Below are 27467 nucleotides of genomic sequence, written 5' to 3' on the forward strand. Positions count from 1 at the left end.
ATATTGACACCAAAATATAATATGTCAATAAACTTTTTTAAAGAAAAATCTATATTGTGATTCACTTCTAGAATAAAAGCAAACAAAACTACAGGTTAGTTGCTGGATTCAGCTTCCACTGGACTCTGCCAGGACTGGGGCCCTTGTAGCTGAGAGCTTCAAAGTATAAGTATAAAATTCCCCTCTCCGGGGCCAGGAGCCTTACGTGAGGCAAGGCCACTATTGAGGCCTCCGAGGCTGGGATTGGAGCCTGCCGAGGGGTTAGGCCGGTGCTGGGGCCAGCGAGGCCGGGATCGGAGCCTGCCATGAGGCAAGGCCCATGCCGGGGTCTCGGAGGCCGGGATCGGAGCCTGCCAAGGGGTTAGGACAGTGCCGGGGCCAGCGGCTGGCATCGGAGCATTCCATGAAGCAAGGCCGCTACTGAGGCCTCCGAGGCCTGGATCGAAGCCTGCCGAGGGGTTAGGCCGATGCCGGGACCATTGGCTAACATTGGAGCCTGCCGTGAGGCAAGGCCGGTGCTGGGGCCTCCAAGGCCAGGATCAGAGCCAGCTGAGGGGTTAGGCCAGTGTCGGGGCCAGCAAGGCCAGAACCGGGGCCTCCCATGAGGCAAAGCCACTGCTTGAGCCAGCGAGGTCTGGATCAGTCCACCGGGTAGCCAGGCCACAACTGGGGCTGTCAAGAGTGGGATCGGTATCTGCAACGCGGCATGCACAGAGAAATATCGCAGAAAATTAAAACCAGATGCTTCCCCTAATCAGCAAAAACTAGGAGGAAAGGGGTTACAGGAAGTGGTCGAGCTATAGAAAGGGCCCTATAGTGAATCAATTAAGGTGACCAATCAGAGGGTATGGAATAGGGGAGGATGGAGCCTCTTTAAAAAGCAGGAGGTACATAAACATATGTATCAAAGTTAATCACCAAACAAGCATGGGATCGAGGGAGGAGGAGGGAATGGGATGGGGACTGGATGAGGGCTAATTGGATGATGTGTGCTTGTATATCCTCTCAAGTCTTATATTCAAATGTGATGTTTGATTACAATGCACCAATAAAAATTAAAAAAAAAATTCCCCTCTCTTGTGCCTTTTCTCCATGGGTTAGAAGGTCCTACCCAGGTGCATGTTCTTTATAGTACTTCCTAGTGGACACAAGGGTGAACAATTTGTCTAGTTTACCACTGAAAATCCTCTATTCAAGAAACTCCCTGAGATTTGGGCAATTCAGGAAGTGCCTCCCCAGGCCACACTTATCAAAGAAAGAAAATACCCAAACCCTTCAAGAACCTCAGCATGGGCAGAAGAGGCATACAACTGTGCCCAGCAAGTCTCATTCTTCATCATATGCATTTACAACATGGGCTGAAAGCAGGGGAATCTCAAAAGCATGCTGTGCAAAAAGATCTCCAACAAAAAAGGGTACGGCGCGACACGAGTCCCTCCCAGCAGCCTCCAGCACAAGATGGCGTCAGGGAATCTCTACCCTTACCTGTCTGAGGGGACCCCAAGTGACTGTCCTCCGAGTTCCAGCTCCCAGTCTTCCACGAGAAGGCAGAAGCTGAGCCCGGGAGGGTGCAATGGCCGCGGTGGTGACCAAGCGGGAAGGGCCGCGGTTCATCAGTGAGGCGGCTGTGCAAGGAAACGCGCTGTGCTGGATTACTGTCCGACCTCTGTGTCTGCGCTGTCGGGGGCCATAGCCGGCATCTTCGACCTCACCCGCCTCTACGGCTTCATCTTCTACTTGCTTTCCCCCATCCTGCTCTCCCTACTCCTGATTCTCAAGGCAGGAAGGAGGTGGAACAAATATTTTAAGTCACGAAGACCTCTTTTTACAGGAGGCCTAATCGGAGGTCTCTTCACCTACGTCCTGTTCTGGACTTTCCTCTATGGCATTGTGCACGTCTACTGAAATGAGGGCAGGGGTGACTTTTTCTAAAAAATAATAATAACAAGGCGGGAAGACTGTTGCTAGAAATTAACTTCGTGTAGACTTAGTTTTTAAATTGTTGAATTCGCAGCTTGTTCTGTAATGTAAATAGTTTATATCTGAAGACAGAGAGCCTGTAATATTCTTCAGATTAAGTGAAAGGTAAGACACTTTTTGGTGTTCTTTCCTACTTTTTTTGCATAGTTTATCATTGGAGCAAATCGCCAAAATTTGACTTTTGGAGAGCAGGCATTGGGCTGCAGCCTGTAATTTCCTTGCATTTATAGTTAGAGTGGGGAAACTAGGGAGGGCTTAAGTAATAAAATTTATGCTAACATCCTAAGATCAGATCACAGTATAGTGTTTCCTACATGCCAGGCATTGTGCCTTGTACTTTTATACCCATTATTTCTTATAATAGCAATTACTTTATGGAGATGTTACCACTTTGTTAATGAGGAACATGGGGCTCAGGAGAGATTAAATACTGCTGCCAGAAGAGGTTGGCTAGGAGGAAGCAGAACCAGGGACCAAAGGCAGGTCTCTTAGTTTGCATTTATAGAACTGGCTGAATGTACTTATTACAGCCCTGCAGTCCCTCCCGCTAACTACTACTTCCAGGTATAAATGGAGTCATTTCAGTTCCATTTCACTAAGTCACAGCTTGTTGTCTTTCCCATAAGAAATTCAGGCTTTTTAAAAGACTATGTCTTAAAATAATTAAACAGATTGGCTGTTTCAGCTAAAGCTTGTGTTTTTGAGGGTGTAAATACCTCTAGTCCATTATCCTTTTTTGTCAGGAGGGTTATCTTAGAATACAATATATGTTTAGTTGAGAAGTATTGCATTGGAGTTACAGTAATGCATGTTGCTTGTGGAACTTTATAGTTTGAGGAGATTAACATTACCTAATTAAGCAAATACTTAAATTTAAGTGCTATAAAAAAAAGTGCATATAAACCTCAAACTTAGCCCAGGATAGGGATGGCCAAAGAGGGCTTCTTTAAGGAAATAACATCTGAGACCCAAAGGTTGAATAATAGCTAAGTAAAGTGTGGTCTTCCTGGGTAGGAAGGAATGTGACCTGTTTCTAGAGAGGAGATGAGGCCATGAGGTAGACATAGACCATATCATGAAGGGCCTTAATGAGCAGTTTGCCTTTGACCTAAGACCAGTTGAGGGAAAGGAAGGCTTTGGAATATTTAGAAATAATATGATTACATTTTTGTGTGTGTGTGGTACTGGATTCCAGGAAACCCTTCTACCTCCGGGCTACACTCTCAGACCTATTTTTATATTTTTATTGGGAAACAGTGTCTCTTAAGCCAGCAAGGATGGCTTCGAACGTGCGCGATTCTCCTGTCTCCGCCTCCCAAGCTCAGGGATTGCGAGTGTGCGCCACCACGCCCGGCCTCATTTGGGGTTTTTTTAAAGAATCAGTTTTATATCAGAAGGGTACCTGAGAGCTTGAAGTCAAGTCCCCTTTTCTTCTATAGAACATAGGTGGCCAATAATGGAAATGAATTGAGAACCAGACCTGAATTCCATTTTGAGTTCTAGATCACATACTTAATCCCCAAGGCAAGGACCTGAGGCAACAGCTTTGCCTCCCTCTCAATGAGCCCTTTCTCTGCCTACCACTAAACTGCCTTATATTCATGGTTTGCACAACCCAGTCCTTTCCCAGCGCCTTCTCTGAATGGGAAGGGAGGGTTCATTCCTGATGCAGGGTAAGGAGAAAATAGAGTGGGTCCTGCTGTTGGAGGTAGAGAACGATGAGGGCTCTGTGGGCGGATTTACTTAACCATTTCTCTACTTTTGGATAACATGTTGGAAATGTTCACTACTATAACTGTTGCAGTGTTTCTCTTCACATTTTTTTTTATCCTCTGAAAGATTTAATAAGTTCAGAGGATAACTTGATTCCAAATGCTTTCCAGAGCTTTTATCAGATTATACTCTAGTAAAAAGTAGCAGTTTAAAAAAAAAAAGTACGGAGTGACCAATTAAAAAAAGTACAGTGTACAATCTAATTTGAACCAAATGCCATAAACAAGCAGAAGGAGTGGGGGATGCCTTACAGAAGCCACAGTGAACTTTCTGGAGTGAAGGAATGCTCTGTATCTTGTTTGGTAGTGATTATAAAATGTATGTCTGAAGTCATCAACTGCATGCATTTATTATATGTAAATATCACCTTTAAAGAGTTCACTGTAACTTAAGAGGTTTAAACCAGAGATCACCCCATGTCCATGCTTACTGTAGCACTATTTCCAATTGCTGAGATAAGAAATCACTTATAGTTTCTATCAACAGATAAAGAGATAAAGCAGATGCAGTATCTACACACAATGAAGTTTTTTGGGTTTTTTTGTTTTGTTTTGTTTTGGTACTGGGGGTGGGACCCAGAGGCTTTCTACCTCCGGGCTATACTCCCAGACCTCTTTTATATTTTATTTGGAAACAGGGTCTCACTAAGTTGCTGAGAGCCTCACTAAGTAGCTGAGGCTGGATTCGAACCTGTGCGATCCTCCTGTCTCAGCCTCCCAAGCGCGGGGATTACAAGCGTGCACCACCATGCCCGGCTCACAATGAAGTTTTACTCAGCCTTAAAGAAGAATAAAATCTTGTCATTTGCAGCAAAATGGATGAATGTGGAGGATATTTTGTCAACTGAAATAAGCCATACACAGAAAGGCAAGTACCTCATAATCTCTCTCACATGTGAAGTGTTTTTTAAAAAAATGAACCTGAAAGCAGAATAAAGATTTAGAAGGTCAAGATGGAGTGGGGAGGGTGGGAAATGGGAAACTGAATTTGATCAGTGTATCCTAAAAACATACTGAATTCCATTACTCCATTGCTAAGACATACTGAACTCCATTAATATAATTAATTAATACATGTTCATATATATATATATATATATATATATATATATATATTTTTTTTTTTTTTTTTTTTTTTTTTTTTTTTTGGTGGTACTGGGGTTCCTGGAAACCTGTCTACCTCTGAGCTACACTCCCAGGCCTATTTTTTTATATTTTTATTTGGAAACAGGGTCTCTTCAGCCAGCACAGCTGGCTTCAAACCTGCGCAATCCTCCTGTCTCCACCTCCCAAGCACAGGGATTACAAGCATGCGCCACCACACACACCCGGCCTGATGTTAATAATTTTTATTAAAAATAGAACAACATTATGATCTAGCAATTCCACTACTGGGTGTATATCCAAAGAAAATGACATCAGTATATTGAAGAAACATCTACACTTCCCTGTTCGTTGCAGTGCTATTCATAAACAGCCAAGAAATGAAAACAAACTAAGTGTCCATCAGCTGAGGAATGTGTAAAGAAAATGTGGTACATACACACAATGGCATACTATTCAGCCATAAAAAAGAAAAATTCCTGGCATTTGTGACAACATGGATAGAACTAGAAATCATTATAGTATATGAAATAATAGAGATCATTATAGTATATGAAATAAGCCAAACAGAGAAAGACAGGTACCACATGATCTATCTCATTTGTGCAAACTAAAATTAATTTCATAGAAACTAAAAGTGGAGTGATGGTTAAAAGAGTCTGACTAGAATGGGGGTAGGGAGAGATGCAGAAAGGTTGGCCAATAGGTACCAAACTCACTGCTCTTGCACAATAGGGTGACTTTATATATAACAATAATGTACTGTTTATTTTAAAAAGCTAAACATATTACAATAATTTACTGATCTTTAAAAAAGCTAAAAGAATTTTGAATGTTTTCACCATAAAGCTAAAAGAATTTTGAATGTTTTTGCCATAAAGAAAAGACAAATTAGGAATTAAATATGTTTAGTCTGGTTTGAACATTAACCTGATTTAAACAAGCTGATTGTGGCATACATGTGTACACAATGTATATATGTATTGAAATATCATATGGTTCCCAATTAATATGTAGAAGTTTTATGCTTATTTTTATCATTTAACAAATTTAATTTTTTGTTGATTTTAAAGAGAGGAGTGAAATTGTCCATTACCAAAAAAATACAAAACAGATTGGGGCGGTACGTTTTAGGGATGACATTGATAGGATTACTGAGTTAGACAGTGGCTTGACTAGATCAAAGAGCTATTTTCACTTTCAACTCAACATTTATAGAATTCTAAGGGGGCAAGCACATTACCCAATTTCTTCATGAACTCAATTGTAAATTCATGCAAATCAAAATTCGCTCAAAATTAAACATCTAAAGGAAAGCACAGTCAACATCCCATTTCATGCTATTCTATTTATCTATATTTTATCTATGGATTCATGAAGACTAGAAGAACAGAGACCCAACAGAATGGAAGATGGTACAGATTTCAGTGCCTTTGAATAGTGCAATGTGATAGAGCAGCCTGACACAAACAGCATCCAGTAGAAATTGTCCCAGTTATGGGAACCTAATTTGATTAAAATGTGTGAAGTGGCTTTGATTCAGGAGTTGGTCTGCTTTCTGATTTTTTATTTTATTTTATTTTTTTTTTTTTTGGTGATACTGGGGGTAGAACTCAGGGGTTTTCTACCTCTGGGTATACTCCTAGACCTATTTTATATTTTTATTTAGAAACAAGGTCTCACTAAGTTGCTGAGAGCCTCACTTAGTAGCTGAGGCTAGTTTCGAACCTACGCAGTCCTCTTGTTTCAGCCTCCCAAGTGCAGGGATTACAAGCATGAGCCACCACGCCCCACTGCTTTCTGATCTTGATGCCTTCTTTGCTTACTTCAAGGAAACATCTGAGAGTTGGCTAAGCATAGACTTCTAGAAAGGAAGGATGGACACATCCAAAAGAGAACCAAAAATTTCAAAGCAGAAATCTTCAGTGCATCAAATTCCATAAGGAAACAGTCCTCCAATGTTTGCTTTTAAGAGCATGAGCTGGCTTTGATTCAAGGCAACCATCACTTACCAGTTCCTCATTTCTCCCATGGTTCTGATGCTGCCCAGATGACTGACATGAACCACAAAAGGTTGGGAGATGAGACTGGAACTTGTGGAATCTGCCTGGTGGCTAAGCAGTCCTGAGACAGAGTGTGCCACCACAGGAAAGGAGAGCTGCTTGCTGGTGGTGACCAGGGGAGAAGAAAGCAGCCCAGCCTTTAAGTGGCCCACAAGGAACGTTCCATTAATGTGCAGTGAAATTTTTCTCAAGTGAGAAAGCCAGGAGTTTCTCACTCCATACCTGTTTTGCAAAGGGGAGTCTCATGAGCCTTAAGGAATGTCTGTGCATACATTTCTACTTACCAAATGTCTGCTGGTTCCTGTTAGCCAGCATAAAGGCTCTTTGCACTGTACCAGTAGAGCCAAACATCCTCCTAGAATTATTTCCTGGTTGGAAAATGAAAAGCTATTGGATTGACGCTTCCATCTAATGATATGTAATGAAGTCTAGTACACAGTGGAGATCTTAGCCTAGTAAAACCTCAGAGTCAATTCCATTCTCTGCGATCTGAAAGCCAGGCTGGCACACAGTGGCCCAAACATTGCTCTGTTGCATTGGCCAGATCCTCATGTTCCTGATGATCACCCCTGACAGACACTGCACTCAGGTTTCCTATTGTATTGTCAGGTCCCCTCTGTCTAATAATGAGCAGTGAAAGACACTGGGTATTATGGTCTGGGCCATTCAGATGCCAAACCTTGAAAATAAATCCTCCTCTAGTAACCTGGAGTTGGCACTCAGGAAAAATTATGGCACCACAGAGATATCTTTGAGACTGCATAAAAGGAATCAGAAAATTAGGATTGGTGAATGACATTATGAGAAATATACCACAATCACTGATCCAAGGTAAGAAACTTAAGATGAGCAATACAAAATCATGATAAAGAGTGAGACAGGGAAATGCTGAACCAGTTCTAATCTATAGCCCAGCTGGAACAAGGCCAAAATAAACCAATTAGTCACACTTTCACATTCTATTAATCTGTTCCCCAACATATAGGCCAAAGAGGATGTGTTGGTTTCAATTTTATTGAATGGCTCTATCTCAAGAAGAAAAATTAATTAGCACCATTAATTAGAAAATAGATTTTTTTTTTTTTGCAGTACCACTCAGGGGCATGCTACCTCTGAGCTACCCCATGCTACCCCAGTGCTATTTTTATTTTGAAACAAGATCTCACTAAGGTGAGGAGGGCCTCACTACGTAGGTGAGGCTAGCCATGAACCTGTGATCCTTCTGTCTCAGCCTCCCAAGTACTGGGATTACAAATGTATGCCACCATGCCTGGCTCAGATGTTACATTTTAAAAATATCTTCAGGAGAAGATAGTGACTGAAGGAAATAGCACATATCAGTCCTGCTGACACTCAATCTCTATCACCATGAAAAAACAGCATTATGACAAAAGAAACCAGCATAAATATGAACAGAGCACTGACAAGTGAAAGGTGGCAAAAAAAAAAAAGCTAGAAGGCAGATCAGAGAGCAGAAAAGTATCCCACCTGTGTCCAAAGGCTGCAGCTGTAGGCACCACGGTGGTGCCCTCTTGCCTCACCACACTGAGACTTCCAGAGACCCCCAGCAAAAAAGCCAATGACTTGAAACAAAGTAAGAAGCTGCAGTTCATAATAATGGTAAGCAGTAAGCTCCTAAATACACAGACCCTGGCTACAACTTGCAGCACTGGCACCTGAGCCCTCCAGAGATTCAGAGTGGTGCTCAGCAACACCATAAGTGAACAGGCTATCCCCAAAGACAACCAAAGGGACTTGTGCAGCAAGTGATAGACTGACAGGGTCAGAGACTGCAATTCATGCTGGTGAAGGTAGAAGTAGAGTCTGAGAGATTAGCAGACAGCCCCCAGGACCAATCAGGCAAAAAGACCTATAGTCCCCAGGGCTGAGAGCCCTAGTAGGACCTTCAGAAATCACCACAGACCACCCAATCGTGGTAACTGGAGAAAAGTTAGACCAATCCAGTCCTAGCTGTAGAGAACAAGGACTCCTACAAATACACTGGGTCTGGTCCCAGAGGCACCTGCTGCCTACATAGGCAGGGAGAGACTCAGGCTCAGCATTGGTGGAAAGCATGGTGACCTGTAATTAATAACAGATCCAGCCCCATTGATACTAGCCACCTGCATAGACTGAAAGAGTCTCAGAGACAAGTCCTTTCTGAGAGTTCAGAGAGACAGGCTCAGAACTAATCGGCAAATCCAGCAAAGTGTCTGGATATAAAATTAATCTTAAATAATCAGAAGCTTTCCTGTATGCTAACCATAAATGCACTGAAAAAGAAAAACAGTTCCACTCATGATATCATACACACACACACACACACACACACACAAACACACACACACAAACACACACACACACACACACACACACACACACACACACACACACACTTAGTAATAAACCTAACCGAGTAGGTAAAATACCTCTATAAAGAAAATTATAAGCCGGGCATGGTGGTGCAAGCTTGTAATCCCCACGCTTGGGAGGCGGAGACAGGAGGACCGCACAGGCCTGAAGCCAGACATGCTGGCTTAGGAGACCCTGATTCCAAATAAAAATATAAAATAGGTCTGGGAGTGTAGCCTGGAGGTAGAAGGGCTTCCAGAAACCCCAGGACCACCAAAAGAAAAAGTTATAAAACTTTTAAAAAGAAATCAAAGAAGGCCTTAGAAGGTGGAAATATTTTCCATGCTCTTGGATTGGCAAAATAAATATAATCAAAATTTCCATACTTCCAAAAGTAATCTACAGATTCAATGAATACCCATTAAATTACCAAAGTCATTCGTCACAAACATAAAAAAAAATCAGTCCTTAAATTCACTTGTACAAACAAAAAATCCAGAATAGTCAAAGTAGTTCTCAGCAACAAGAGCAATGCAGCAAGCATCAGAACAGCTGACTTCACACTATACTACAAAGCCATAGTAATTAAAACAGCATGGTACTGGCACAAAAACAGACACACAGATCAATGGAGCAGAATAGAAAACTCAGAAATAAATCTGCACACTTATGGCCAATTAATTTTTTTTAAAGGGGCCAAAAACATACTGGAAAAAAAGATAGCCTCTTCAACGAATGGTGTTTGCAAAACTGGTTAATCATATGCATAAAAATGGAAATAAATCCCACTTCCTCAACCTGTACAAGAGTCAATTCAAAATCAAAGACTTAGAAATGAGACCAGAGACCTTGAAGCTCCTTAAAGAGGGCATAGGTCCAACACTGCAACACAGAGGCACAGGTAAAACCTTTCTCAACAAGACCCCAATGAATCAATGCATGGGATTGCATTAAACTGAAGAGTTTCTGTACAGCAAAGGAAACTATCAGGAACCTCAACAGAGAGCCAAGAAAATGGGGAAAATTTTTTGCCAACTATTCCTTCAATAGACTACTAATATCTAGAATATACAGAGAACTCAAGAAACGCAGCACTGAGAAACAAATAACCCAATTAAAAAAAAAATGGGCAAGCAAACTAAATAGACACTTCACAAAAGAAATTCAAATGGCCAATAAATGTTTGAAAAAATGTTCAATATCACTAGCAATTAGAGAGATACAAATCAAAACTACCCTAAGATTCCACCTAATTCCAATTACAATGGCAACCATTAAAAACACAAACAACAACAAATGCTGGCAGGATATGGAGAAGTGGGAACTCTAATAAGTGTTGGTGAGACTGCAAATTAGTGCAACCACTTTGGAAAACAGTATGAGAACCCTCAGAAAATTGGGAATGAACTTACCATATGATCCAGCAATACTACTACTGGGTATCTACCTAAAAGTATGAGAACCAAATTACCAAACTAATGTATGCATATCTATGTTCATAGCTGCACAATTCACCATTGCCAAACTATGAAACCAGCCAAGATGTCTATCAATAGATGAATGGATTACAAAACTATGGGATATGTACACAATGGGATTTTACTCAGCCATAAAGAAAAATGTAAAGAAAATTAATTACAAAAAATTACACCATTTACAGAGAAATGGATAGAACATTATGCTAGGTGATAATTGTCAATCACAAAAAGAAATCAGAGATTCTCCCTAATATGATGAGGCTAGAGAGAAAAAGGGTCATAGGAGGAACTTTTAACAAATGAGAAACCATAGATGAGCAAATAAGTCAACCTAACCAAAGGTGATAAGAGGGATGAAGAGTAAAATTCCCTAATGTACATGATATATATTTACAAACATATCAATCACTCAGCCAAATGTGAGAAAGAGGGAGGAAGGAAGGAATGGGGTGGGAATTGTGTAAGAGCTAAATGAGTGATGTGTACATGTATGCATCTACCATCTTGTACCCCATTAAAGATGCATGACTACAATGCACCAGTAAAAATTTCTTTAAATAATATAATAAAACAACAACAAAAACCTTCACTTTAGACTTAAGAAATAATGACATCCAGGTGTGGTGGCACATGCCTATAATCTCAGTACTTGGGAGGCTGAGACAGAAGGATCAGAAGGTTGAGGTCAGCCTCAATAGCTGGTGAGACCCGGTTTCAAAATTAAAAGAGATGGAGGGTATAGCTAGGAGGTAGAATGTTACTGGGTTCAATCCCCCTAGTACCACGCACACACACATACAAAACAAAAAAAAAAAGCCAAATTAAGATGGAGTGATCTAGAGCACTGTCTTATTAACCACTCTAAATAAAACAGTGTGAAAAGGATGGGCATGGCAGCACATGCTTCTAATCCCAGTACCTGGGAGGCTGAGATAGGAGGATCACAGTTTGCCAACAGCCTCAGCTACTTAGGCTCTCTGCAACTTAGTGAGAGCCTGTTTCAAAATAAAGAATAAAAAATAGGGAGGGGGGTTGTGGGTATAGATCAGAGGTAGAATGCCCGTGGGTTCAATTCCCAGTATGACAAAAAAAAAAAAAAAAAGAATGGAGAACACAAAAGAAAATTATTTCACTTCCTAAGTATACAAGACATGATCATCTGTTTTCATTTGTATATTCATTTATATTTATTTTTAAAAATAAAAAATGCTGGCACTATGCTATGGGCTGAATGTGTTCCCGCAAAATTCTTACATAGAAGCCTCAATTGGGTAGTGTTGGGAGGTGGGAACTTTAGGAGGTAATTAAGTTTAGATGTGGTAAGGAGGGTAGAGGCCTGTGATGGGATTAGTGTCATTACAAGTGAACAAGACAGCCCTCATACTCTCTGCCAGGCGAAAATACAATAAGAAGGCAGCCATTTGCAAACTTAAAGGGAACCTTCTAGACATGGGATTGGCAGGCACTATTATCTTGGACTTCCCAGCTTCCAGACTGTAAGAAATAAACATCTGTCTGTGGTGATTCATTATAGCAGCCCAAATTGACTGAGGTCCACTCATACCTTGGAACCCTATTGTGTATCTGTCTCTTCTTCTATCATATCTGCCCTTCTCTAGTTAATTTAGCAGGTGCCTTTATTTGTGCCAAAAAAATCAGCAGCGTTTAAGTGTACAATGTGGCACTGATGCTGTAAAGAGGTACTAGTATGCTCTGCTATAATGCCCCATCAAATAAACCAAATACCAATTCATAGAAAGAATGTATAAACAACATAATAACATCCTGCTCTCCAAAATGGACTAAATACAGAAAATGCCTGCCTGACATGTGCCTTGGTTCAATCCCAGTACTGAGGAGAAAGGAAGGAAAGAGGAAGGAAGGAAGGAAGGAAGGAAGGAAGGAAGGAAGGAAGGAAGGAAGGAAGGAAATTTTTATTATTTAGTAAGTTAGCAAGCTTTATATTACTCTAACAAATACTTAAGGTAAATAGAAAATGTTTATAGAGAGAAAAGGTTTATTTGGCTCACACTTTATTTGTTTATTTATTTACTTACTTACTTTTTTGGGGGGTAGCAGGGATTGAACATAGAGGCATTCTACGTTCAAGCTACACACCTTGCCCAATTTTATTTCTTATTTGGAAACAGGGTCTCACTAGGTTTTTTGTTGGCAACCAAAGTATTTTTTCACAGCTATAGTTATCATTAATAATGCTTAAATAAAATTATCTGGAGAATATGGACAAGGAAACATAGATAGAAAATGGAAATATCACATGACAAAGGTCCACCTCCATTCCTTCCAACCCTTCCAGGCACAAAATAATAGAGAAAAAAATAAAAAAACAACAATGACATCTGCCTGCTTTCCACACTCTTCTTGTCAATTAAAAGAATGTATTATCTCCCTGAGCATTATTTACTATTCCTTTTTTGTAGTACTGGGAATGAAACCCAGGGGCATTCTACCTTGGAGCTATACCCCCAGCCCTATTTATTATTCTTTATTTTATTTTATTTTATTTTATTTTATTTTTTGGTGGTACTGGGGTTCCTGGAAACCCTTCTGCCTCGGGTTACACTCCCAGACCTATTTTTTATACTTTTTTATTTGGAAACAGAGTCTCCTAAGCCAGCACGGCTGGCTTCGAACCTGCGTAATCCTCCTGTCTCAGCTTCCCAAGCACTGGGATTACAAGCATACACCACCAGGCCAGGCCTATTATTCTTTATTTTGAAACAATGTCTCACTAAATTGCAGAGGGCCTCCCTAAATGGCTGAGGCTGGCCTTGAACCTGTGTTCCTCCTGTCTCAGCCTCTCAAGTACTGGCAATATAACTATGCACCACCATGCCCAGCTTCTATTTACCATTTGATAAAATCACATATTTCTTCCTGCCCAAACAATCTGATGCATGTTCAGTTCTGAGTTTCTCCTCTTCTGTTAGGTAACATAGAACACTCCAATTCCCTCAACCTAGCCAGTTTTGGGATCTCAAGTGGAAGTGCATTCGCTCCAGCTGGAAAGCAGCCGTCCATGCTCACTTTGCCGACCAGGAGCAGGGGCCTGGGCTGGGGCTCAGGACAGGGAAGTCAGTGCCTACAGCAAAGGTGGTGGGGTGTGTTCTACCAAGAAGTAGCATCAGAAGATCTTATGCAACTTCCCTTCTCTAGTAGCCAGCTATGCTCAAGGTATAAATTCTTTTTATTTAGGGGGAGAGTTGTTTTTTATTAACGTTTTATTGGTGCATTGCAATTGTACATCATAGTGAGATACATAGGGATACATTCTAATATGCACACATAGCTTGGCCTGTTTTCCTCCAGCCTCTGCCCTCCCATACATGAAAGTGGATTCACAGTGGTTTATTTATATAGGCACATAGCATTACTGGGCCTGGTCTTCCCAGACCCTTCCTTTCCCTGCTCTCCATCACTTGCTCCCCTTCCACTTCTCTGCTGTCCTCCTCATCCTCTTGAGCTCCCTTTTCTTTCCTATTTTCTCTCTGGCTTTCACAGATGAGAGAAAACATGTGGCCCTTAATTGTCTGAGTCTGGCTCATTTAGCATAATGGTCTCCAGTTCCATCTATTTTCTTGCAAATGACATGGTTTTGTTCTTTTGGGCTAAGTAAACTTCCATCATGTGCATATAACATATTTTCTTTATCCATACATCTGTTGATGGACACCTAGGTTGGTTACACAACTTGGCTATTATAAATTGTGCTGCTATAAACATGGGTATGCATGTAACACCACGGTATTTTGTCAAGTCAAAAATTCTTAAGCTCCAAAGTAATTCTAATTTTGCCTCATCATCTATGAGCAGAGATTCTATTCCCTACAGTGGTATCCACTTATTAACACTTTGACTATAAATACCTCACAATAATTTTGCATCCTTCAGTATAATAGGACAATTCTGACCATTCTTTTGACCCTCACACATAGCCAAAATAGAGCTTAGACATTTCAAGTTCTGAGTCTTTGTTGGCAACCAGAGGTTATAAATTGTCAATCTAAAATGCAGAGTTTCGAGCGGGGTGTGGTGGTGCACGCTTATAATCCCTGTGCTTGGGAGGCGGAGACAAGAGGATCGCACAGGTTCGAAGCCAGCCACGCTGGCTTAAGAGACCCTGTTTTCAAATCTTAAAAAGTATAAAATAGGCATGGGAGTGTAGCCCAAAGGTAGAAGGGTTTCCAGGAACTCCAGTACCACAAATAAACAAATAAATAAATAAATAAATAAATAAATAAATAAATAATAAAATGCAGAGTTTCACCAGACATTGTGGTGTGCACTTGTAATCCCAGTACTGAGACAGGAGGATCGCAGGTTCTTAGACAGCCTCCACTACTTAGTGAGGCCCTCTGTGACGTAGTAAGACCCTGTTTTAAAAATAAAGAATAAAAAATAGGGTGAGGGGTGTAGCTCGGGGGTAGAATGGCCCTGAGTTCCATTCCCATTTTAGCAAAATAAATAAATAAATAAATAAATAAATAAATAAATAAAATGCAATCTTTTATATTTATGGTTTGCTCAATTTCCCAAGAACCAACAAGTATATAAAAAGGGATAATGCTTCTCTAATATATATATTTTCTGGTACTAGGGTTCAATCCCAGGGTCTCTAGGATACTAAGCAAACTCTCTACCACTGAGCTATACTCCCTGCCCCTCTAGTATGAATTTTGAACCTGCCAATATGACACATAACTGAAAATAGTACATTTCTCTTCAAGCAGAGTAAGTAAAAGGCAGCCATTACCAAAATCTTTAAGTGACTAGAGTACATTAGAAATCATCTCATTTTTTCAGCCAAGGGAATGAGGGTTACAAATCCAATGCCTTGGCCATGTGAATATCATTTAAAGAAATTACTATAACCCTCTGAGCAACTGTAGCCTCACCTTTCAAAAGAGGAATATATTGACCTTATCGGACTACCTTGTGCCCGTAACACACAGGGTATTTGGAAATACATAGCCCGGTCTCTGCTTACTTATGCATCAATCCAACCTTTTAGTCCTATATTCCACAGAGGATAGAATTGTCACCTTTTGTCAGGCCATAAGCTTTTCCAAAGAAAAGTTGTCACCAGCCAGAAGAAACTGGTCTCTCCCCTTATTGTCCCTCCCTGTCTGCATCATTATAGCTCTCAGGTTTACTGGGACAAGATTCTTCCAACATACAATGGGCAGGTAAAAACACAATGTCTATTTCCACTCAGAGCCTCCTCCCCCAACTCCAGCTACAAGCTCTGCAGTTTAACCCCATCTCTCTTCTGGATAAATTGTTCTTTTGCTTCTCAGTTCCTTTCCACTTTGACAGTTCTCTGGCCCCTCATCTGATCCTGATTAAATAGCCTGACAAACTCTATTTACTAATCTCAAAGACCTCTGCTCTGACAGCTCTCTGCTGCCCCCTCTTGACATCAAATGGAACAGGCCATTGCTCTTGCCACAAAAATTTCATTCCAGGTTTCAGCAATGTGTATGCAGCGTTTTTTGAGTTACAGGTCGGGCACTGTGCTCAGTATACTGGAAGTGGTAACAAAGACTAAGACTGCAGGATGAAAAGGATAGACATATAGAAGGAGATGGAGCATTTCAGCAAGGGGAGCAGCTTGTGTTATAAGATCTAATGTCTGAGCCAGCCGGCAAAAGTACAGGTTCTGAAGAGAGGCATGAGGATGAAGAATTCAACTCTTAGAATTTGATTCAAATAATATTTAATTCTAATGTGGGGGAGGCGCCAGCCTACTTTCTCTACTGGCCAACCCCTGCTCCTGGGTCAATATCTCTACTGGTCGATGACTACTCCTGGGTCAGTATTCTCTATTGGACTGACAATGAGTTTATTTTTCTAGAGGTATTTATACAGTTACAGGTCAATCAATATCTTCATGCTATCATCACCAGAATACAATAAAGACCAATCCAAAACACATACATTACAGGTAGGTTAATCAATACCCTTGTGCCATCACCACTGATCTTCTGCCAGAACTTTTACTTTGAACTTTCCATAACCCCAAACCTTGTTGACTCTGGGCGAAAGACAGTCAGCTGAGTCAGAAATATTATTTTAGGGGAACACCTTAATGGCTCCCCACAATCTAACACAAGGATGGAGTGTGGTCATTACAAAAGGCAAAAAGAAATCAGTGCAGCTAGAGGAAGGGGGAGAGTGGAAGGAAGAGCAGAAGAGGCCACAGGGCTGCATGGGTCAGCTGGAGGCTCCAGGGCCCAAGCCACAGGCATGGCAGCTTGAAGGCAAGATATTTTATGTTGTTGTAACAATATCACAGACTGGGAAATTTGTAAAGAAATGTATTTGGCACACAGTTCTAGAGGTCAGGAAGTCCAATATGGAAGCCACATCTGGTAATGGCCTTCTTGCCAGGTCATTACTTATCATTGCATGGGGAGAGAACACACATGAGTGTGGAGCAAAAAGGGACAAGATCACTTTTATAACAAATCCATTCCCCAAGTAACTAACCCATTCCTGTGACAAAAACATGAAAGTGACCCTGTATGGCCTAATCACCTCTCAGCACTGTTGCACTGGGGACTGCTCTTCCTATTGTGAACTCAAGGGGACACATTCAAGCCATAGAGGAGTCCAGAAGGGCAAGACCTCTAAAGGGCTTTGGAAAATGTTCAGGATGTGGAAGATAGGACAGGTGTCCTATTACTCCACTTAGAGGTACAAGCCTCTGGCAACTTAATTATGCCTTCTACATGATCAAGCACAGATAAATAGAAATACTAAACATAAATTATTTTCCTTTTTATTACAGGCCAGGCACTATTTTTAATCACAAATTGTTATGATAAGTGAGTATTTAGGTTGCTGGAACTATGAACCACCAGCCAGTGAGAAACAGACATCCTTGGATTGAGTCATGAAGAATTTCAACATTAAATGGCCAGCTAGTGAAAGGCAACCTCACAAAGGTAAGGGAAAAAGAGGAGAAAATCCAGAAATGCTCTGTCAGAGAAGGAAAAATAGTCATTCAGGAGATAGGATATAGGTAATGATGTCAAATGTCTCAAGAAGTCAGACAGGAGAAGTACTAGAAAATGTCTTTATCTTATTTAACAATAGGATGGATTTGACAACAGAGATGCCTTTTTTCTACATTTTTTTTTTGCATGTATGGTACTGGGGATTGAACCTGATGGCATTTCACCTCCAAGCTACACCTCCAGCCCTATTTTTTATTATTTGTTTTGAAACAGGGTCTCACTGACTTGCAAAGGGCCTCACTAAAGAGCTGAGCTGTCCATGAATCGCGATCCTACTGTCTCCTCTTACCAAATGCTGGGATTACAAGGGTGCACCACCATGCCCAGCTTTTTTTATACTTTCATTGGTGCATTATAGTATCACATCATAATACAGGTCATAGTCATAGTGACCTGCACACAGCACTTGGTGGGCTTTCTCCTGGCTCTAGCCCCACCCCCCTCTTTACTGTACATGATATTGATATTGATATTCATATATATATATATATATATATATATATATATATATATATATATAGTCCATGGAAGTATTTCCTTCATTAATTCTTCCTCTCTGCCCCCTCAAACCACCTTCCTTGCTCCACTGAGGTTTCTTCTCCCTGTGTAAAGATTTTAAAATAAATACTATCTATAAGCATTCCCAAACTTTAGACAACAATGTGTCCCTGAAAATGACTCCCTAAGGAGTTACAGATAGAAAGTGGACTCTAGCCATAAATGAAGTGTTGCCATATTAAAGAAAGAGAAAAACTGGAAGCTATCTCTAGTCCATTTAGGTGCTAATTTTTTTGTGAGGGGAGAGGGGCACTGGGGATTGAATTCAGTGGCTTTCTACCTCTGAGGTAGACCCCCAGGCCTATTTTATTTTTAGTTTGAAACAGGATCTTGCTAAGTTATTGTGGGCTAGCCTCAAACCTGTGCTCTTCCTATATCAGCCTCCCAAGTACTGGGGTTACAGGTATGTGACATCATGTCTGGGTTGGTGCTAAATGTTTTTAGACTTACAATGATCTTCTCTAAACAGCCTGAAAGACCTTCAGAAAGAAAGCAGACCAAAAATGCAAAGAAGCTATGGGAAATGGGACTTATTCAGAGATAATACTGCAAAATATGCTCACACTGTACAGAAATAATGCAGAGGAAGTGAAGTATACCCTCTGTACAACCAAGACAGTTTTTCTCAGGAGCCTCTCATCCTCTGTGCAAAGGGAAAAACAATCAATTCAACCCAACCTAACACAAAACCGAAAGACAGTGTTCACGCTCTTAGGCAGTCTTTGAAATTTCTCAAATCCTACACCCTCCCCAACATCACGATTGTGCTTTCCAGGGGAAAGGAGGTCCTAGAAAGCATGTGGTTTCTGTCCTCTAGTTTCCTGATCTCCATGTGGACATCCCACTACTTTTGCAACTGCAGCTGGAACCTTGTTTCATTTGTGTATCTGGCAAGGGGCCCTGCCAGGGCTCAGGGGAGTGCCTGCTTGACAGCTCAGCCTTCCTCTGTGCCAGAGTGTATCAAAGGGATACATCTCTTTGGGATAAGCAATCATACTCTTTAGAGTGCAACTAGAACATTTTTAAGAGTGACAGTGACTGAGAGGATGCTGGGATTGCAGGTGAAAGCAGTCCTTCCAGAAAAAGCATGTGCTAGTAGAGGAAAATTGCTCTGGTATTAATTACCAAAATGTAAAAAGCAGTCTTAGCCTGGGTGCTGTGTAGGCACTCAGACAGGGAAGGGCAGCAGATGTTACACTGCAGAGCTCCCCTCTCCTCTTTCTCTGCCCTTTGTTCTAATAACTAACCTATAATAAGAATGTAAAGGAAATTAAGGTCTTTAACCTTAAAAGCCCTAAAGACAATTGAAGCTTTTAGCTCTAAAAATATGTAAAGGCAATCAGTGCCTCTGTTTACCTCCTCTCCTTTGTGACCTAGCCTGAATATAGGAAAGGTATACTTGGTGTGCTGCTTCAAAGCACCCATAGTTATGAGCAACCAATACTGCCTAATAAAATAGAGGCCGGAACAAGGTAGGTTATTGACCTTTGCCCCTAGCAAGTGCACTGTCCAGAAGCAAGGAAGCACCACCTGGCTAATAAATAAGTTACTAGCTCATTGCCGTGGTTATGCTTTTGTGTGTGTGTGTGTGTGTGTGTGTGTGTGTGTGTGTGTGGTACTGGGGGTGGAACCCAGAGGCTTTCTACCTCCGGGCTATACTCCCAGACCTATTTTTTAATATTTTATTTGAAAACAGGGTCTCACTAAGTTGCTGAGAGCCTCACTAAGTAGCTGAATCTGGCTTCAAACCTGTGTGATCCTCCTGTCTCAGCCTTCCAAGCGCAGGGATTACAAGCGTGTGCCACCATGCCCAGCTTGTGGTTATGCTTATGATAAGTACATACCAATACAAAGGCCAGGGATGGAGAGGGGCTCAGAGTTCCATTTTTGAGGAACTGCTTGAGGCATGCTTCTTTTCTTCTCTTCCCTATTTTCCTACTAATTTTGTAATAAAGACTGTTAAAGTTGAATCAAGCTTTCTATTAGTTTTAATTTCCCTATTCAACAAATTTTAGTTGAATAGAAGAAAAAGAGCCCACAGCACCATTACAACCGTAATCATCACCCTACAGCCAGCCTCTGCCTCTATGCTCAGGCCTCAGCCAGGTGTCTGCTTTTACCTTCACTTTAAGTCAACATCAATACAAAAACACAGAAGCTTGGAGAGCAGACCAGAAGCCCCTGCCTGGCCATGCCAGACCACCTAATTAACTCTACATGTTCAGAACACAAACATGCTAGTTTTGTGGCTTTCTAAACTTATCAAAATATATCTAGGGGCTGAGGGAGAGCTCAGTGGTAGAATTCTTGCCAAATATGTGTAATGTCCTGAGTTCTATCTTAAATACTGAAAAAACCACCCCCCTTCAAAAAAAATAAGACATTTCTTAAGTACTCTCCTCAAAATATATCCCCATGGCAGGATTATGCTCAACAAAGAAAATATAAAACACCAGCCTCTGTGTTCCTTCTCTTCTCTTTCTTGAATCTTTCCTAGCAAAAACTGGGGCCAGAAGGTGTGGGGCTCTCTTTCCTTCTACCATGCAGCAGGAAAGGTCTAGGACCAAGCCCTCAGCTGAGAGTACATTCTCTACAGGGCAGGTCTATGAGAAGAGTACTCTAAACCTGGTTCATGTTATGTTAAAAGGTGAGCTAAAGAACTCTGGAAAATCCCCTCAGGCTATGGATATACCTTAGTGGTAGAGTTAGTGTGAGGTCCTGGATTTCATCCCAAAGAGAGGAGGGAGGGACACACACACACACACACACACACACACACGAAGGAAATGGTGTGGCAGTGCATGCTTCTAATCCCAGTATTTGGGAGACTGAGACAGAAAGATTACAGGTTCAAAGCCAGCCAGCACCAGCAATTTAGCAACACCCTGTTTCAAAATTAAAAAAACAAAAGGATGGTTTAGGAATGGGGAGCTCAGAAGTAAAATCCCTTGGGCTCAATCTCTGGTTCAAAAAAAAAAAAAAAAAAAAAGGAAGAGAGGGAGACAGAGAGGAAATCCCCTCAAAACATAGTATATTTTAAAGACTATTATTTATTATCTTACAGGAAATATCCTACTATTGTAAAAAAGAAATATGAGCTTTCTATCAAAGTAAAAAAGTTATATAAAAACTGACCAGATATTCATTTTATAACAATATCTTAGGAATCCATTTTGCATTTTGTAACTTTCTGCTACACATATCTGTATGCCCTACCAAGGAAGTATAGGTTTCCTGTTTCTCCTCTGTTCTAAAGAAAAAAAAAATTGCCTAGTGAGAAACTAGCCAACCAGATTAGATTGTGAGGTCTCACCACAGCCAATGGGGAAGACCCAGTGGACTATATCAGGAGGATAAAAAGGAACCTGGACTGCCTACACAGTATGCTTACCCTGATTCATGGTGTGCATGCACCCTTCTAAGTAGAAGTAAAGTACCTTGCGAGTTACTTTTTGAGTTCATGAGTATTTATTTAATACTCCCCTAAGTCTGTTTCTAACACTATGAATGCCAAAAAATGAATATGAAGCCAGGAATGGTGGCGCACACTTGTAATCTCAGCATTTGGAAGACTGAGACAGGAAGATTGCGGTTCTCAGACAGCCTCAGCTACTTAGGGAAGCCCTTTGCAACTCATTGAGACCTTATTTCAAAATAAAGAATAAAAAATAGGACTGGGGGTGTAGCTCAGAGGTAGAATGCCCCTGGGTTCCATCCCCAGTACCAAAAACAAAAAAACAAAAAAAGAATATGAATAGCAAACTTTTCTTCAGCAATAATTCTATTTTTCCTTAAAATACACAGATGCCTGAGGAACAACAAGGGAGAAAGAAATTTACTCCAAAAAAATCTCATTTTTCTTTTAAAATATATTATAGAATCCTATTATCATTTTTGTTCAACATTATAAGACCGCCCACTTGAGAGTAAGAATAATGTTAGGTTTTAAGATACAATCTGTTAAGGCTTTGCCAGGCAGACCTTAGGCAATATGATATGCACTTTGTACGAACTATCTTTAAATGTCACAAAAACATAAAGAAATTAGCTCATTACCTCTCTTTATAAATAAGCAAAAATATTTTAAGTGATTAAGTAATAGTTTCAATATCACCACTCAAAAAAGTGGTGGAATTACCATGTGATCTGGCCATACCACTCCTGGGTATCTTTCTAAAGAGGTTGAAACCAGAGAATACAGTAATATTATGGAACCAATTTAGGTGTCCATCAACACAGGAATGAATTACAAAATTATGGGATATACACACAATTGAATTCTACTCAGCAATAAAGGAAAACAAAATTATGTCATTTGTAAGAAAATGGAAGGACCTGAGAACATTATGGTGAGATTATATTCAATCACAGAAAGTGAAGGGTCATATTTTTTCTCTAATACGTGCAAGCTAGGGATAATGGGGATACCAGAGGGACTCTGGAAAATGGAAGAGAAACCTCAGTGAGCCAGGGAGGTGATCTAAGGGAAGGGGAGGGGAAAGAGTGAGGTTCATTGAAGGAATTACTACCATTGGCTATGTATATAAATGTGAATATAACAAAGTCAATCTCAGTATTCTGTATGGGGAAGGGGAGAGGCAAGTGCTGTGTGCATGTATGTCACTGTCAACATGATTTACATTATGATGTTAGACTATAATGCACCAATAAAAGTATATATATATGGAATGACCTAAGTCAAGAGCTTCCTGACTCTCAGACCCTATGTCTTCCCATTACCACTGAGTTGATCAAGAAGCTTGGGGAATCTCATTTAGTTACAGTGCGCCTCACCCCAACCCTCCTTCCGAAAGAAATGTCTCTGTTATCTCTGCAATGTATGAAAATATAGAAATGTATAAAATTAGACCTGCCTTCATTCCTCAGAAAGCAACTCTGTCAGTTTTCATACAAACTGGCTGTCGTGAAACAATTTTCAGCTTCTTGTTTCCAAAAAATAATGTGACATAAAATAAGGCATAATTGGGTTCACAAACAAGACATACTCTATAATTCATGATAAAGTGTCTGAAGCAATTAGGAGAAGGAGGAGGTAGAGACAATAAGAAAAACTCTAACCAGTATATAAGGCAAAGGAAGTGTGAGTAGAGGCAATAAGGAGAAACATTTAATCTAAACTAATATGACAAAAAATATCAACCTGGTTCATATTTAAACTCCGCAAGCTTTCCTATACCCAAACTCACCGCCTGCTATACCATCGCCATTACCAGCCACCATTCACACCTGAGGGTGACTAGGAAAACTAACTTCTACAAGCATGTGGTGTGCTGGTACCAAACACCAATGTTGCCCTTGGAAACAAAGAACTGGCCAAGGGGATCAAAGGGACAGGACGAGCAAAAGCAGAAATAACTTGATTGCCATGAAACACAAAAATGCTCACTTTATGTTTCTACTCCTCTCTGCATATTGGTGACCCAACCAATGAGTGTTTGGAAAACTTAATTTAGAGGCTAAAAGTAAGCAACTTGGGAAATTAGAGTGTGATCATATGCCTGTGCCTCAAACTACGAGACAATTTAACTAGGCAACTTGCAAATTGTTAGATGTTGTGTATGAATAGAAACTAGTGTTTAGGTACCTTGAGAATAAAGGAATATGGATCACAGAAGACAATCATTTGTCAAAGTCTTGAACCTTAGAAACCACAGCTTTAAGACCGGGCATGGTGGTGCATGCTTGTAATCCCAGCACTTGGGAGGCTGAGACAGGAGGATTGCACAGGTTCAAAGCCAGCCTCAGCTACTTAGTGAGGCTTTCAGCAACTTAGTGAGACCTTTTTCCAAATAAAGTATAAAATAGTTCTGGGAGTATAGCCGGGAGGTAGAAAGCCTCTGGGTTCCACCCCCAGTACTACAAAAAAGAAAGAAAGAAAGAAAGAAAGAAAGAAAGAAAGAAAGAAAGAAAGAAAGAAAGAAAGAATCGTCCCCTAAGACTCCGACCCGTAGGGGCTTAGAGAACGACACAGGCACTGGCGAGGCACCCCTAGGTGATCCCCTTTTCACCCGGAAGGACTCTGTGGTCCAGGCCTCTTGCCCCGACCCTGGGCGGGTGGGCAGGCACTGGCAGGGCACCCCTAGGCGACCCCCTTTCCACCCAGAAGGACCCTGTGGTCCGGGCCTCTGGCCCCGACCCTGGGCGGGTGGGCAGGCGCTGGTGGGGCACCCTTCGGCAACCCCCTCTCCACCCGGAAGGACCCTGTTCCAGGCCTCTGGCCCCAACCCTGAGCGGGTGGGCAGACGCTGGCGGGGCACCCCTAGGCGACCCCCTTTCCACCCAGAAGGACCCTGTAAAAAAGGAAAAGAAAAAGAAAAAAGGAAAATATTGGAGAGGGTTCAAGGAGGCAGTGGTGGATGCCAGGATACTGGAGATGCAGACAAAACTTATCCAAATGAACTGGAATTATTGGAAAAATTCCCCGCTAAGGAGGACTGTTTCTTCTCTATGTTGTTAAGAATCTTGGACATCACCTGTAAGGAGAGAGACTTTAGCAGAGACCAAGGAGAAAAGCGGTGCTGAAAGCAGTCTCCACATTGGCGGTGGAGACTTGTATTCAGGAGAAACAGAAATCGGAGCCTACTAACCTTATTTTTTTTTTTTTTTTTGGAGAAATTACACCAAAGGTCGAATGCTACCATCATGCATGCTTAGGAACACTGGACAATATTCAGAGTAGAAAAACAGCTTGGGAAAGATTTAAAATGGTGGAGACAGTGGCAATGACAGTGGCCAGTACTCAGGGGAGGCAGAGATCTGATGCATTACACCTGGAACCTTTGAAGGAATGACCCCAGAGGCAGAATGCTACCACCACGCACCCTCGAGAACATAGGACAAATGGTTGGGCGAAGAGGGTGCTCGGATTAGAGCCTGCCAAGGGGTGAGGCCGGCGACGGACACAGCAAAGCTGGGATTGGAGCCTGTGATGAGGCAATGCCAGTGCTGGAGCCTACCGAGTGGTTAGGCCGGTGCTGGGGCCAGTAAAGCCGGGATCTGATCATGCCATGAGGCAAGGCCGGTGCTGGGGCCTCCGAGGCTAGGATCGAAGCCTGCCGAGGGGTTAGGCCGGTGCTGGGGCCAATGAGGCCGGAATCGGAGCCTCCCGTGAGGCAAGGCCGGTGCTGGGGCCTCAGAGGCCGGGATCGGAGTCTCCCGTGAGGCAAGGCTGGTGCTGGGGCCTTAAAGGCCAGAATCGAAGCCTGCCGAGGGGTTAGGCCGGTGCCGGGGCCAGCGGCCGGCATCGGAGCTTACCGTAAGGCAAGGCCGCTATTGAGGCCTCCGAGGCCGGGATCGGAGACTGCTAAGAGGTTAGGCCGGTGCTGGGGCCAGCGAGGCCGGGATCGGAGCATGCCACGAGGCAAGGCCAGTGCCGGGGTCTCGGAGCCCGGGATCAGAGCCTGCCGAGGGATTAGGCCAGTGCCGGGGCCAGCGGCCGGCATCGGAGAAGCAAGGCCACTACTGAGGCCTCCGAGGCCTGGATCGGAGCCTGCCGAGGGGTTAGGCCAATGCCAGGACCATCGGCTAGCATCAGAGCCTGCCATGAGGAAGGCCGGTACTGGGGCCTCCAAGGCTGGGATCGGAGCCAGCTGAGGGGTTAGGCCAGTTTTGGGGCCAGCAAGACCACAATCGGGGCCTCCCATAAGGCAAGGCAGCTGCTTGAGCCAGCAAGGTCTGGATCAGTCCACCGGGTAGCCAGGCTACAACTGCGGCCGTCAAGAGTGGGATCGGTATTTGCAATGCGGCATGCACAGAGAAATATCACAGAAAATTAAAACCAGATGCTTCCCCTAATCAGCAATAACTAGGAGGAAAGGGGCAACAGGAAGTGGTTGAGCTATAGAAAGGGCCCTATAGTGAATCAATTAAGGGGACCAATCAGAGGGTATGGAATAGGGAGGATGGAGCCTCTTTAAAAAGCAGGAGGTACATAAACATATGTATCAAAGTTAATCACCAAACAAGCATGGGATCGAGGGAGGGGGAGGGAATGGGATGGGGACTGGATGAGGGCTAATTGGATGATGTGTGCTTGTATATCCTCTCAAGTCTTATATTCCAATGTGATGTATGATTACAATGCACCAATAAAAATAAATTTAAAATAAAATAAAATAAAATAGCAAATATGTTAGGTTTACCAAGTTTTAAGTAGTATATTTAGGCAGATGACAAAGTATTAAACTTGAATTATAACAAGTAGAAGTTATGAATTTAGTTATGATTCTTGGTATTAAACGAACCAAAATGAGACTATTGTAAGAATGTTATTTTGTACATAAAATTTAATAAAAAATTTAGATATGGCAAAAAAAGAATTGTCTAAAGTTACATAATTAATAGAGAACTTAATGAGATACCTGTGTGTATTTCTGTTCTACGTTGTTTTGGAGTCCAACATTAATATTTTGTTTAAAATAGAAACAAATTTAATTTCTCTAAGGAAAACATATTTTTATGATTAAAATAAAAAAATATAAATAAAAATAAAAATAAAGAATAAAATAGGGCTGGGGGTGTAGCTTGGAGGTAGAGTGCCCTTAGGTTCCATCCCCAGTACCTCAAAAAAATGTACAACCTACTATAATGTTGCCCAAATGATATTTAGCTGTCATAAATATTAGTTAAAATATTTTGGCTAACTCCATTTATATTTTTAAGACTAAGAAAGGATTTTCAGGATAATAAATAGAATAACCAAGCCAGTCATGGTGGTGCATACTTTAATCCTAGTACTTGGAAGGCTGAGACAGGAATATCACAGATTCGAAGATAGCCTTATCTACTTGGAAGTCTGAGACAGGAATATCACAGATTCAAGGATAGCCTTATCTACTCAGTGAGGTCCTCTGCAACTTAGTGAGACCCTGTTTCAAAATAAAGAATAAAAAGCAGGGCTGGGGCTGTAGCTGGGAGGTAGAATGCCACTGGTTCAATTCCCAGTATCATAAATAAATAAATAAATAAATAAATAAATAGAATAGAATACCAATATCTCTAAATGAGTTCTTCAAAAGAAATTTGTATCTTGGTGTGGTGGCACATGCTTGCAATCCCAGTACTGGAGGGGCTGAGACAAGAGGATACAGATTCGCAGTC

At 41.6% G+C, this 27467-nt stretch overlaps 1 protein-coding gene and 1 pseudogene across 2 annotated transcripts in view; one reads left to right on the forward strand and one right to left on the reverse strand.

Moving 5' to 3' along the window:
* FUT10 (fucosyltransferase 10) overlaps positions 1 to 27467 on the reverse strand; it is a gene marked incomplete at its 3' end in the record, with an annotated part of 108282 nt that overhangs the window by 65786 nt on the left and 15029 nt on the right. The window lies entirely within an intron of this gene.
* LOC308272854 (ER membrane protein complex subunit 6-like) lies at positions 1574 to 1905 on the forward strand (annotated as a pseudogene). The gene has a single exon. The product of its transcript is annotated as an ER membrane protein complex subunit 6-like (transcript).

Source organism: Muscardinus avellanarius, assembly GCF_963383645.1.
Source record: "Muscardinus avellanarius genome assembly, chromosome: 14".
NCBI lineage: Eukaryota > Metazoa > Chordata > Mammalia > Rodentia > Gliridae > Muscardinus > Muscardinus avellanarius.